Genomic DNA, 10,113 nt, shown 5'->3' with positions numbered 1-10,113 from the left:
ACTGCCTCAACTCCCCCGGGAGTGAAACTGCCTCAACTCCCCCGGGAGTGAAACTGCCTCAACTCCCCCGGGAGTGAAACTGTCTCAACTCCCCCGGGAGTGAAACTGTCTCAACTCCCCCGGGAGTGAAACTGTCTCCTCTCCCCGGGAGTGAAACTGTCTCCTCTCCCCGGGAGTGAAACTGTCTCATCTCCCCGGGAGTGAAACTGTCTCAACTCCCCGGGAGTGAAACTGGATGCAGAGTTGATTTTATTGAAAACACTGCTTTAGAAGAGCAGTCTAGTCAGATACGAAAAACAGCTCAAGATATTTGTGATCCATTAACCTCTTTCTCTTTCACTATCTCTCTCTCTCTACCTGTGGGCGCCATCAACACACATGTCTGGCATCAGCCTCCTCTGACTAACACTGACTCACCTTAACACCTCCAGTTTAACAACCCTGAATACAACACACACACACCCTGGTGGTGAAATATCGAGTCTGGTTTGAGCCTACAGTGGTGGTGATATTTTGGCAGGCTCCAGGGAGAATGCAGAACTATTTTAAAGTCTATAAATTGTTATTGGTAAAACTGTAGGAAGAAAAAACGACCAAGGGAGGGGTTCAGTTTGAAACGAGGGAAAGAGAGCCAGCTAGAGGGAGGGAGGGAGGGATGGGGGGGGGGGGGTGAGGTGTAGGCGTGAGGAAGATGGAAGGACATGACAAGGATGAAGAGAGGCAGGTAGGGGAGACGGGGATGAGAAGGAAAGGAATGGAGCATGAGAGGAGAGAAGAAGAGAAAGAAAAGAGGGAGAAAAGAAGGGCAGAGTGAAAGGTAGAGGAGAGATGAACATAAGTTCCAGTAGATGATCAGATAAAGAATTGGAGGAAAAGGACGAGTAGAATGAGGGGGATTAGAGAGACAAAGGTAAAAGGGAGAGGGGGGAGAGATAGAGAGGGGAGAGAGATAGAGCAGAGAGAGAGAGCGCGGTAAAAGGGAGAGAAGATGGGAGCGAGCGAGCGAATGGGGTAAAAGGGAGGGAAAGGGAAAAGAGAGGGAGGGAGAGAGGGATCATTGTTTCAGGACCACTAGTAGTTTCATGTTTCTCTTCTGCACTGCAGATTTCCATTCTCCGGCTTCTATTGCCGACTGACTGACTCTCTCTCTCTCTCCTCCGCCCCCTTCCAGCCAAGCCTCTCCACGCTGTAGGAGATTACTAAGAGGAAGACTTCAGACTCACTGAGGAGAACACAAAGAGAAGGAGGGATACAGACAGAAAAGAGAGAAAGGAAACTGCAAGGTATGGACAGCACATGCTCTTCATTCTCTTTTGCTCTGAGACAGATTAAAGGGAGGTAGAAAAGAGAACTCATTTCTTTTTCTTTTCATCTCTCTGGATTTCTCCCTCCGTTCTGTTGTTTCCCTGTAGCCATGCTCTCTGATCTGGGGTGTGTGTGTGCGTGCATGTAGTGTGCGTGTTGTGTGTTCTGTGAAGTGTGTTCTGTGTACCGTGTGCAGTCAGAGTGCTGCTCATGTGAAGGGAGAAATGAAACCATGCCTGTAGGGTGTGACTAGTGAACTTATGTGTATGTGTGAATGCGTGTGTGTATATACTGTATTTAGATTTGGATGGATGTGTACAAAATGTGCATCAGAAAGTTTGTGTGTGAGTGTAAGTGGGGGTACAGTTGCTGTGTGTGAGTGTGTGTGTGTGAGTTGAGAGGGTAACTGTAAGTGTGTGTGTGCAGGTGTGTGTAGGTGTGATTGCAGACATGAGCTGTCTAGATGGTATGTGATGGTAGTAATCTGATTGATGTATGGAGGCAGGTTTATCTCCCAACAACCTTATGTAAACATTAATTGACTACATAGAGGACACATTATGCTTCGTAGGACATACATAGCAGACACGCAAAGCACATAACAATACACTACACATACAAGAATACTCAGTTTATGGTAACTGTTGGAAACTGTTCACCAGTTTCCTGGATAATTCAAGAACCTCATTCCTAATTTCCTGCAAGGACACATATTTGCATTAATTTATTAAATGTGCACTATGCAGAAATTGCTCCGCCATTTCCTGGTAGCAAAAATTCTAATAGTTTGCCTAATTTCAGTGTATGTGACAAAACAAGGAAGTATAGTGAAGAGAATCATTGTACCATCTAAACCGCTGTGAAATTTCTTTTCCATAACCAAAAATATTGTATTTTCAGCTGTTTGCAGCTGGTGTACAAAACTGGAAGTAAAAGTCGTAAAAACGAAACTGAAGAACAGGAGGCATAGAAATATTGCACATAGAACAGATCTACCGGTTCTTAGACTTGCTTTCAATGAGAATGACCGATCTATAACTCACACTTCTATGTGAATTTAGTTGGTCACCCAAAAAGTTACATATTGCAGTTTTAACCAAACAGAAAAAATCTTGTTTGCAAAAAGCTTTCCAATGGACTGTGTGAGTGTTATTTTAGTCCTATGCTGGAGGCTTGGTTAGTGATTATTATTATTGAACAGGGCCCAGCCAGTGTGCAGGTGTGGAGTGTAGTACCAGGTGTCCCTCTCATTTGTCTGCTTTAGGTAGTGTCCCAAAATGGCACCCTATTCCTTACATAGTGCCCTACTTTGTACCAGGGCCCTGGCACTATATTAGGAATAGGGAGCCATTTGGGATGCAGTTTTACTGTAGTGTTTACCCTGAGTCTGGGACCTATAACTGCATCAGGTCTTTAAACAGCCATGGTCTGCTCTCTCCTTTCCTCTCACATTATCAGGTGGCTAGGCTGCTTGCTAGGCTGTTTTTATCAAAAACGTTTTACTACAGTCGAAACTGAGTTCAACATGTGGTTTTGGTTGAGAAAGCCTGTGTATGTCTGTGTGTGCTGTGGGGGGGGGGGTTGTGTGTTTTGTGTGCCTGTGCTTATGTTCATTCCAATCTGGCTAGCACTGCAACAGTAGCACAACAACACTCCATCGCTAATGTTCTCAACAATGATTCGGTGGCTAACACACAACCCACATGCTGTCCCTTTCATTTGGATGCTATCAAGGCAGCTAATTGTTTATCCCAATGCTAACCCTTCATATTAGCATTTGGTCGCTAACCCCAAGTTCCACATGCACCAATAAAACCCCAATCTTCCTAGTCAGCAATCATCATTATATGGGGTTAATTTTTTTCTGTTAAAAAAAGAAAAAGGTTAATGTAAGTCTCTCCCTTCCTCTCTCATTTGAGGACTTCCCCTGCATCTATCTTGGTGTTAGGTGTAGCCTGCTAATTGCTTGGATATATATAGGCTGAGGAAATACTAAGGTGCTTATTAGCGTCAGGCAGCTAGCCATGAGCCACCATTATCCTTAGAGAGAGAGAGAGGCTCTATAGAGGCAGCTAGCAATGAGCCACCATTATCCTTAGAGAGAGAGAGAGAGAGGCTCTATAGAGGCAGCTAGCCATGAGCCACCATTATCCTTAGAGAGAGAGGCTCTATAGAGGCAGCTAGCCATGAGCCACCATAATCCTTAGAGAGAGAGAGAGGCTCTATAGAGGCAGCTAGCCATGAGCCACCATAATTCTTAGAGAGAGAGAGGCTCTATAGAGGCAGCTAGCCATGAGCCACCATTATCCTTAGAGAGAGAGAGGCTCTATAGAGGCAGCTAGCCATGAGCCACCATTATCCTTAGAGAGAGAGAGGCTCTATAGAGGCAGCTAGCCATGAGCCACCATAATCCTTAGAGAGAGAGAGGCTCTATAGAGGCAGCTAGCCATGAGCCACCATAATCCTTAGAGAGAGAGAGGCTCTATAGAGGCAGCTAGCCATGAGCCACCATTATCCTTAGAGAGAGAGGCTCTACAGAGGGGATGAAAGCAGGGTGGGGTCTCAGATTACCCCCTGACAGTGCCACTGTTTAATAACACTATGGCCTTAACCACTCCCCAGAGCCAGAGCCAGAGGCCCAGGACTTTAATTAATGTTTTATTTAACTATGCAAGTCAGTTAAGAACAAATTGTTATCTACAATGACGGCTTACCCCAGCCAAACCCGGACGACGCTGGGCCAATTGTGCGCTATCCTATGGGACTCCCAATCACGGTCGGATGTGATGCAGCCTGGATTCGAACCAGGGACTGTAGTGACACCTCATTCACTGAGTTGCAGTGCCTTAGACCACTGCTCCACTCAGGAGCATTTGGCTGGTCTGGGACTTGTCTGGGTGGGAGTGTTATCAGTGTCGTAGCTAGAGTGTAATTGCAGTGGTTGTTCTACTGGTGTAAGTTGGTTTTAAGTGGAGTAGTCAATTTTTATCTCTATGTTTTCTGAATTGTTTAGCAGTATCCTGAGCTTTTTGTTCTTCATTTAAGATTGGGGGATAGGGGCTGGTTAGCAGTAAGGATATAAAGTTAGGGTTTAGGGTTGGTGATAAAAAACTATTTTGTCGGTAGAAAGCGCCATACTTCCATCGTTTCTAGCATGGTCATATAGTGAGGACGGGTGGCACAGGACTGTCAGAGCTCCATGGTTTGGCTGCTGACTGACAAGACCATGCCCAACCTGGTGATCTTGGCACTGGGTAGAGGTTGCCTGGGCAGCAGGGTAGCCTGGTGGTCTAAGCTTGGCACCACTGTCCAGGTTAGGACACACAGACAAAGACCTAGGACCTGGGAGATGATGGATGACAGAGAGGAAGAAGAATACTGCTCTTGTCGCTCCCATGAATAGAGGCCATCTGTGTTTTTGTGTGTGTGTGTGTGTGTGTGTGTGTGTGTGTGTGTGTGTGTGTGTGTGTGTGTGTGTGTGTGTGTGTGTGTGTGTGTGTGTGTGTGTGTGTGTGTGTGTGTGTGTGTGTGTGTGTGTGTGTGTGTGTGTGTGTGTGTGTGTGTGTGTGTGTGACCCTGTTTCAGTATGTGTGTGTGTGAGGGAATGCCTTACATGAGGGCACCAGTGACCAAATATCCCAATACCAGCTCCTGAAAGACCAATTAAAATCTTCATTTTCTGGAAGAATGTTCTGCTGCTCAGCCAGATTCAGATTCTATAGTCATCTTTTAGAGAGGGGAGCTGACAACAAACCCACATTGGGAACAGCAGCCGTTGTTCTTTAGATAGTACCACTTGACTTATTGCTGTGCTTTATCCCCGTAAAAAGAGCTCTTGGCATCACTTGCTGCCCATGTTTTCATCCAAAGCCCTTCTGGTTCAGCCCATAGTGGTTGAGTGGTCTAACCAAACAAAGCGAGCAGTGAGCTGGGGAGAATAGAGGTGCAGTGATTATTGACTGGCTTTCCTGTCATTTCCCAACCTCTCTATATATAAACCCCTCTAGGGTTGAGTTTAGGTCTGCGTCCCAAATGGCACACTATTCCCTACATAGTGCACTATTTTCCAGAGCCCCATGAGCCCTGGTCAGAAGTGAATAGGGTTTGACGTGGGATGCACCCTAGCTCAGGTCTAGCCTCCTCACACATCTCCCATAGAACCTCCTGAAAGAGGGCTCTGAAAAAGCCTTTAGGTGGGTAAGAGTGGATAGGGGGAAGTGGGAGAGATTAAGTGGGTACAATGTGGGAAAGAGCTAAACCAAAGAGCTGCAGTTAAAGGCAGGCTGAACTTCTTGATTTAGCCTCGGTTTCAATTCTCCTCAGTAGAAAATGCGACTGAGAACCAGATTTGGGTTTTGGAGGCGTGCTTTGATGTGGGTGTCTCTTGTGTGTGTGTTCGAAGGTGGTAAGTGTTTGTACTTTCACTCTGCCAAAACAGTACACAGTTAGTCACTCACCCTTCTAGATAACTTCAACAGTCTGACCAGATCTTGTTTGGAAGTAGCCTAGACTAGCTAGCAAGCTAGCCAACTTCTTTCGCCAATTAGCTTCAACCGTGGCAAAGTTTATTTGACTTTGGATAGCCTATCTCTGGCGCTATTTAGGGACCAAATAGAAATTACACAATGTAAATTGGACAATATTTTCATGTTGCACATCTTTTAGTTGTCTCATTAAATGCTTTCAGTATTTTTATATGAATTTCAAAAATGTATTGTTGGTTTGAGGTTTTAAAGTCGTTGAAATTTGGAGCTATTGGCATTTAAAATATTGTCCCATGTACATTGTCTAATTTACTGATGGTCCCTAACTAGCCCCATAGGGATATTGAATGTCAAACCAAATTCACCATGGGCATCACGATCGGTTCGCGGGCAGCTGTCCTCTGAATTGATGATTACTTGGGTGCTGCCAGCTGTGGGCTGTTGGGCAGGATTGAAATAAACCCAACCCAAGGAAAACTATTACTGTACCCTTCATTCCTTTACATACAATAAAATAAATCTCTCTCAAATCTCTGTTTTGAACATGACTGACTTTATGACCAAAATTAACCTATTTACACATTGTAGTCAATTGTGACACTAGAATAAATGTTTCTGACTTATATCGATGCCACATAGAAAATGCCAATCAGAGAAGTAGTTTATGGCCTACAGTTGCTCTTTAAACTGTGGCAGGACTTCAGTTGAATTAGCCTGCAGCTAGACAATATAAGACCACTGCTGGTTGTCTTACTGACTCCTGAGAGCCACACACTCAGAATGTCCTCAGACCTAAACTACATGTTGATTAGGAGTCAGGGGGAGGAGAGAGGAGGATGGGGTGATGAGGAGAGAGGAGAGAGGAGGAGGAGAGAGGAGAGAGATGGTGTGTGTTTTGTCAGGGCAGCGGTTGAATACCAGGAGGATCAAATCAAATCAAAGTTTATTTGTCACGCGTGCCTAATACAACAGGTGTAGACCTTACAGTGAAATGCTTACTTACAGGCTCTAACCAACAGCGCATTTTTTAAGCAAAAAAAAAGGTAACGAGGCTATATACAGTAGCAAGGCTATAACAGTAGCAAGGCTATATACAGGCACCGGTTAGTCGGGCTGATTGAGGTAGTATGTACATGTAGGTATGGTTAAAGTGACTACGCATATATGAAAAACAGAGAGTAGCAGCAGCGTAAAAGAGGGGTTGGTGGGTGGCGGAACACAATGCAGATAGTCCGGGTAGCCAATGTGCAGGGGCACTGGTTAGTCGGGCTAATTGAGGTAGTATGTACATGAATGTATAGTTAAAGTGACTATGCATATATGATAAACAGAGAGTAGCAGCAGCGTAAAAGAGGGAGGCACACAATGCAAATAGTCCAGGTAGCCATTTCAGGAGTCTTATGGCTTGGGGGTAAAAACTGTTGAGAAGCCTTATGGTCCTAGACTTGGCGCTCCGGTACCACTTGCCATGCGGTAGTAGAGAGAACAGTCTATGACTGGGGTGTCTGGGGTCTTTGACAATTTTTAGGGCCTTCCTCTGACACCGCCTGGTGTAGAGGTCCTGGATGGCAGGCAGCTTAGCCCCAGTGATGTACTGGGCAATACGCACTACCCTCTGTAGTGCCTTGTGGTCGGAGGCCGAGCAGTTGTCGTACCATGCAGTGATGCAATCAGTCAGGATGCGCTCGATGTTGCAGCTGTAGAACCTTTTTTAGGATCTGAGGACCCATGCCAAATCTTTTTAGTTTCCTGTGGGGGAATAGGCTTTGTCATGCCCTCTTCACGACTGTCTTGGTGTGATTGGACTATTCTAGTTTGTTGGTGATGTGGACACCAAGGAACTTGAAGCTCTCAACCTGCTCCACTACAGCCCCGTCGATGAGAATGGGGGCATGCTCAAACATCATTTTCCTGTAGTCCACAATCATCTCCTTAGTCTTGGTTATGGTGAGAGATAGGTTGTTATTCTGGCACCACACGGCCAGGTCTCTGACCTCCTCCCTATAGGCTGTCTCATCATTGTCAGTGATCAGGCCTACCACTGTTGTGTTGTCTGCAAACTTAATGATGGTGTTGGAGTCGTGCCTGGCCACACAGTCGTGGGTGAACAGGGAGTACAGGAGGGGACTGAGCACGCACCCCTGAGGGGCTCCAGTGTTGAGGATCAGATTGGCAGATGTGTTGCTACCTACCCTCACCACCTGGGGGCGGCCCGTCAGGAAGTCCGAGGATCCTTAGCTTAGTGATGAGCTTTGAGAGTACTATGGTGTTGAACGCTGAGCTATAGTCAATAAATAGCATTCTCACGTAGGTGTTCCTTTTGTCCAGGTGGGGAAGGGCAGTGTGGAGTGCAATAGAGATTGCATCATCTGTGGATCTGTTTGGGTGGTATGCAAATTGGAGTGGGTCTAGGGTTTCTGGGATAATGGTGTTTATGTGAGCCATTATCAGCCTTTCAAAGCACTTTATGGCTACGGAGGTGAGTGCTACGGGTCTGTAGTCATTTAGGCAGGTTGCCTTAGTGTTCTTGGGCACAGGGACTATGGTGGTCTGCTTGTAACATGTTGGTATTACAGACTCAATCAGGGACATGTTAAAAATGTCAGTAAAGACACCTGCCAGTTGGTCAGAACATGCCTGGAGCACACGTCCTGGTAATCCGTCTGGCCCAAGAGTCTTGTGAATGTTGACCTATTTAAAGGTCTTACTCACTTCGGCTACGGAGAGCGTGATTACACAGTCGTCTGGATCAACTGATGCTCTCATGCATGCCTCGGTGTTGCTTGCCTCGAAGCGAGCATAGAAGTGATTTAGCTCGTCTGGTAGGCTTGTGTCACTGGCTAGCTCGCAGCTGTGCTTCCCTTTGTAGTCTGTAATAATTTGCATGCCCTGCCACAAAAGACGAGCGTCGGAGCCGGTGTAGTATGATTCAATCTTAGCCCTGTATTAACGCTTTGCCTGTTTGATGATTCCTCGGAGGGCATAGCAGGATTTCTTATAAGCTTCCGGGTTAGCACCTTGAAAGCGGCAGCTCTACCCTTTCGCTCAGTGCGAATGTTGCCTGTAATCCATGGCTTCTGGTACAGTACAGTCACTGCGGGGACGACATCCTCAAAGCACTTATTGATGAAGCCAGTGACTGATGTGGTGTACTCCTCAATGCCATCGGAAGAATTCTGGAACATGTTCCAGTTTGTGATAGCAAAACAGTCCTGTAGTTTAGCATCTGCTTCATCTGACCACTTTTTTATAGACCGAGTCACTGGTGCTTCCTGCTTTATTTTTTGCTTTCCAGCAGGAATCAGGAGGATAGAATTATGGTCAGACTTACCAAATGGAGGGCGAGGGAGAGCTTTGACCGCATCTCTGTGTGTGGAGTACAGGTGATCTAAATATGTTTTCCCTCTGGTTGCACATTTAACATGTTGATAGAAATTAGGTAGAACTGATATAAGTTTCCCTGCATTAAAGTCTCCGGCCACTAGGAGCGCCGCCTCTGGGTGAGTGGTTTCCTGTTTGCTTACTTCCTTATACAGCTGACTGGGTGCGGTCTTAGTGCCAGCATCCGTCTGTGGTGGTAAATAAACAGCCACGAAAAGAATGCACCACCGGAGAGGAGAAGACAGTTATTTTGTTACAACATGATGGCCTGTGGCTGGGGAATAAGTGGGTGATGACAACCTTTTCAGGCAAAAAGACCTACATGAAACACACACACAATGTTGTGTATTTCCGCTGCTTACTATGTCATGTTGTCTCACTGACATGTACAGTAGTGTGGCCACAGGGTGTCAATGTTGACCTCTTAAAGGAGAGAACAGAACTCACACACTGAGGAGGAGTCACATGGTGTTACAACTCTTACCAGAGCTGCTCTTTTACACCAGTGATATACAGCTGTGTATGTGTACAGTATGTGTGTGTTTCCCCCTGTGTGTGTGTATGTGTACAGTATGTGTGTGTTTCCCCCTGTGTGTGTGTATGTGTATTCAGAGGGACTACTGGGTGAGTGCCTGTCTCCAGCAAAAGGAAGTTGAGACGACCATATAGGGTTGTGGCGGTCACGAAATTTTGTCAGCCGGTGATTGTCAAGCAAATAACTATCGTACTGATGGTAATTGACCGTTAATTAACATAAACACATTTAGAATATCCTGGCTTCTACAAGCCACTGATGCAGACCGTTGGAACATCTACATTTTAAAAAGTCTAATGAATTCATGTAATTTAGCCTACACCTTCACAATAAATCCATCATTTATTTCAGACAGTTCTGAAGAAGCAAGATATGAAGAAATGTAATCTGTTTCAGAAGAACAGAATA

This window comes from Salvelinus namaycush, chromosome 20 (assembly GCF_016432855.1).
Source record: "Salvelinus namaycush isolate Seneca chromosome 20, SaNama_1.0, whole genome shotgun sequence".
NCBI lineage: Eukaryota > Metazoa > Chordata > Actinopteri > Salmoniformes > Salmonidae > Salvelinus > Salvelinus namaycush.
The sequence above is the reverse complement of the archived record's forward strand: the minus strand, read 5'-3'. Positions refer to the sequence as shown.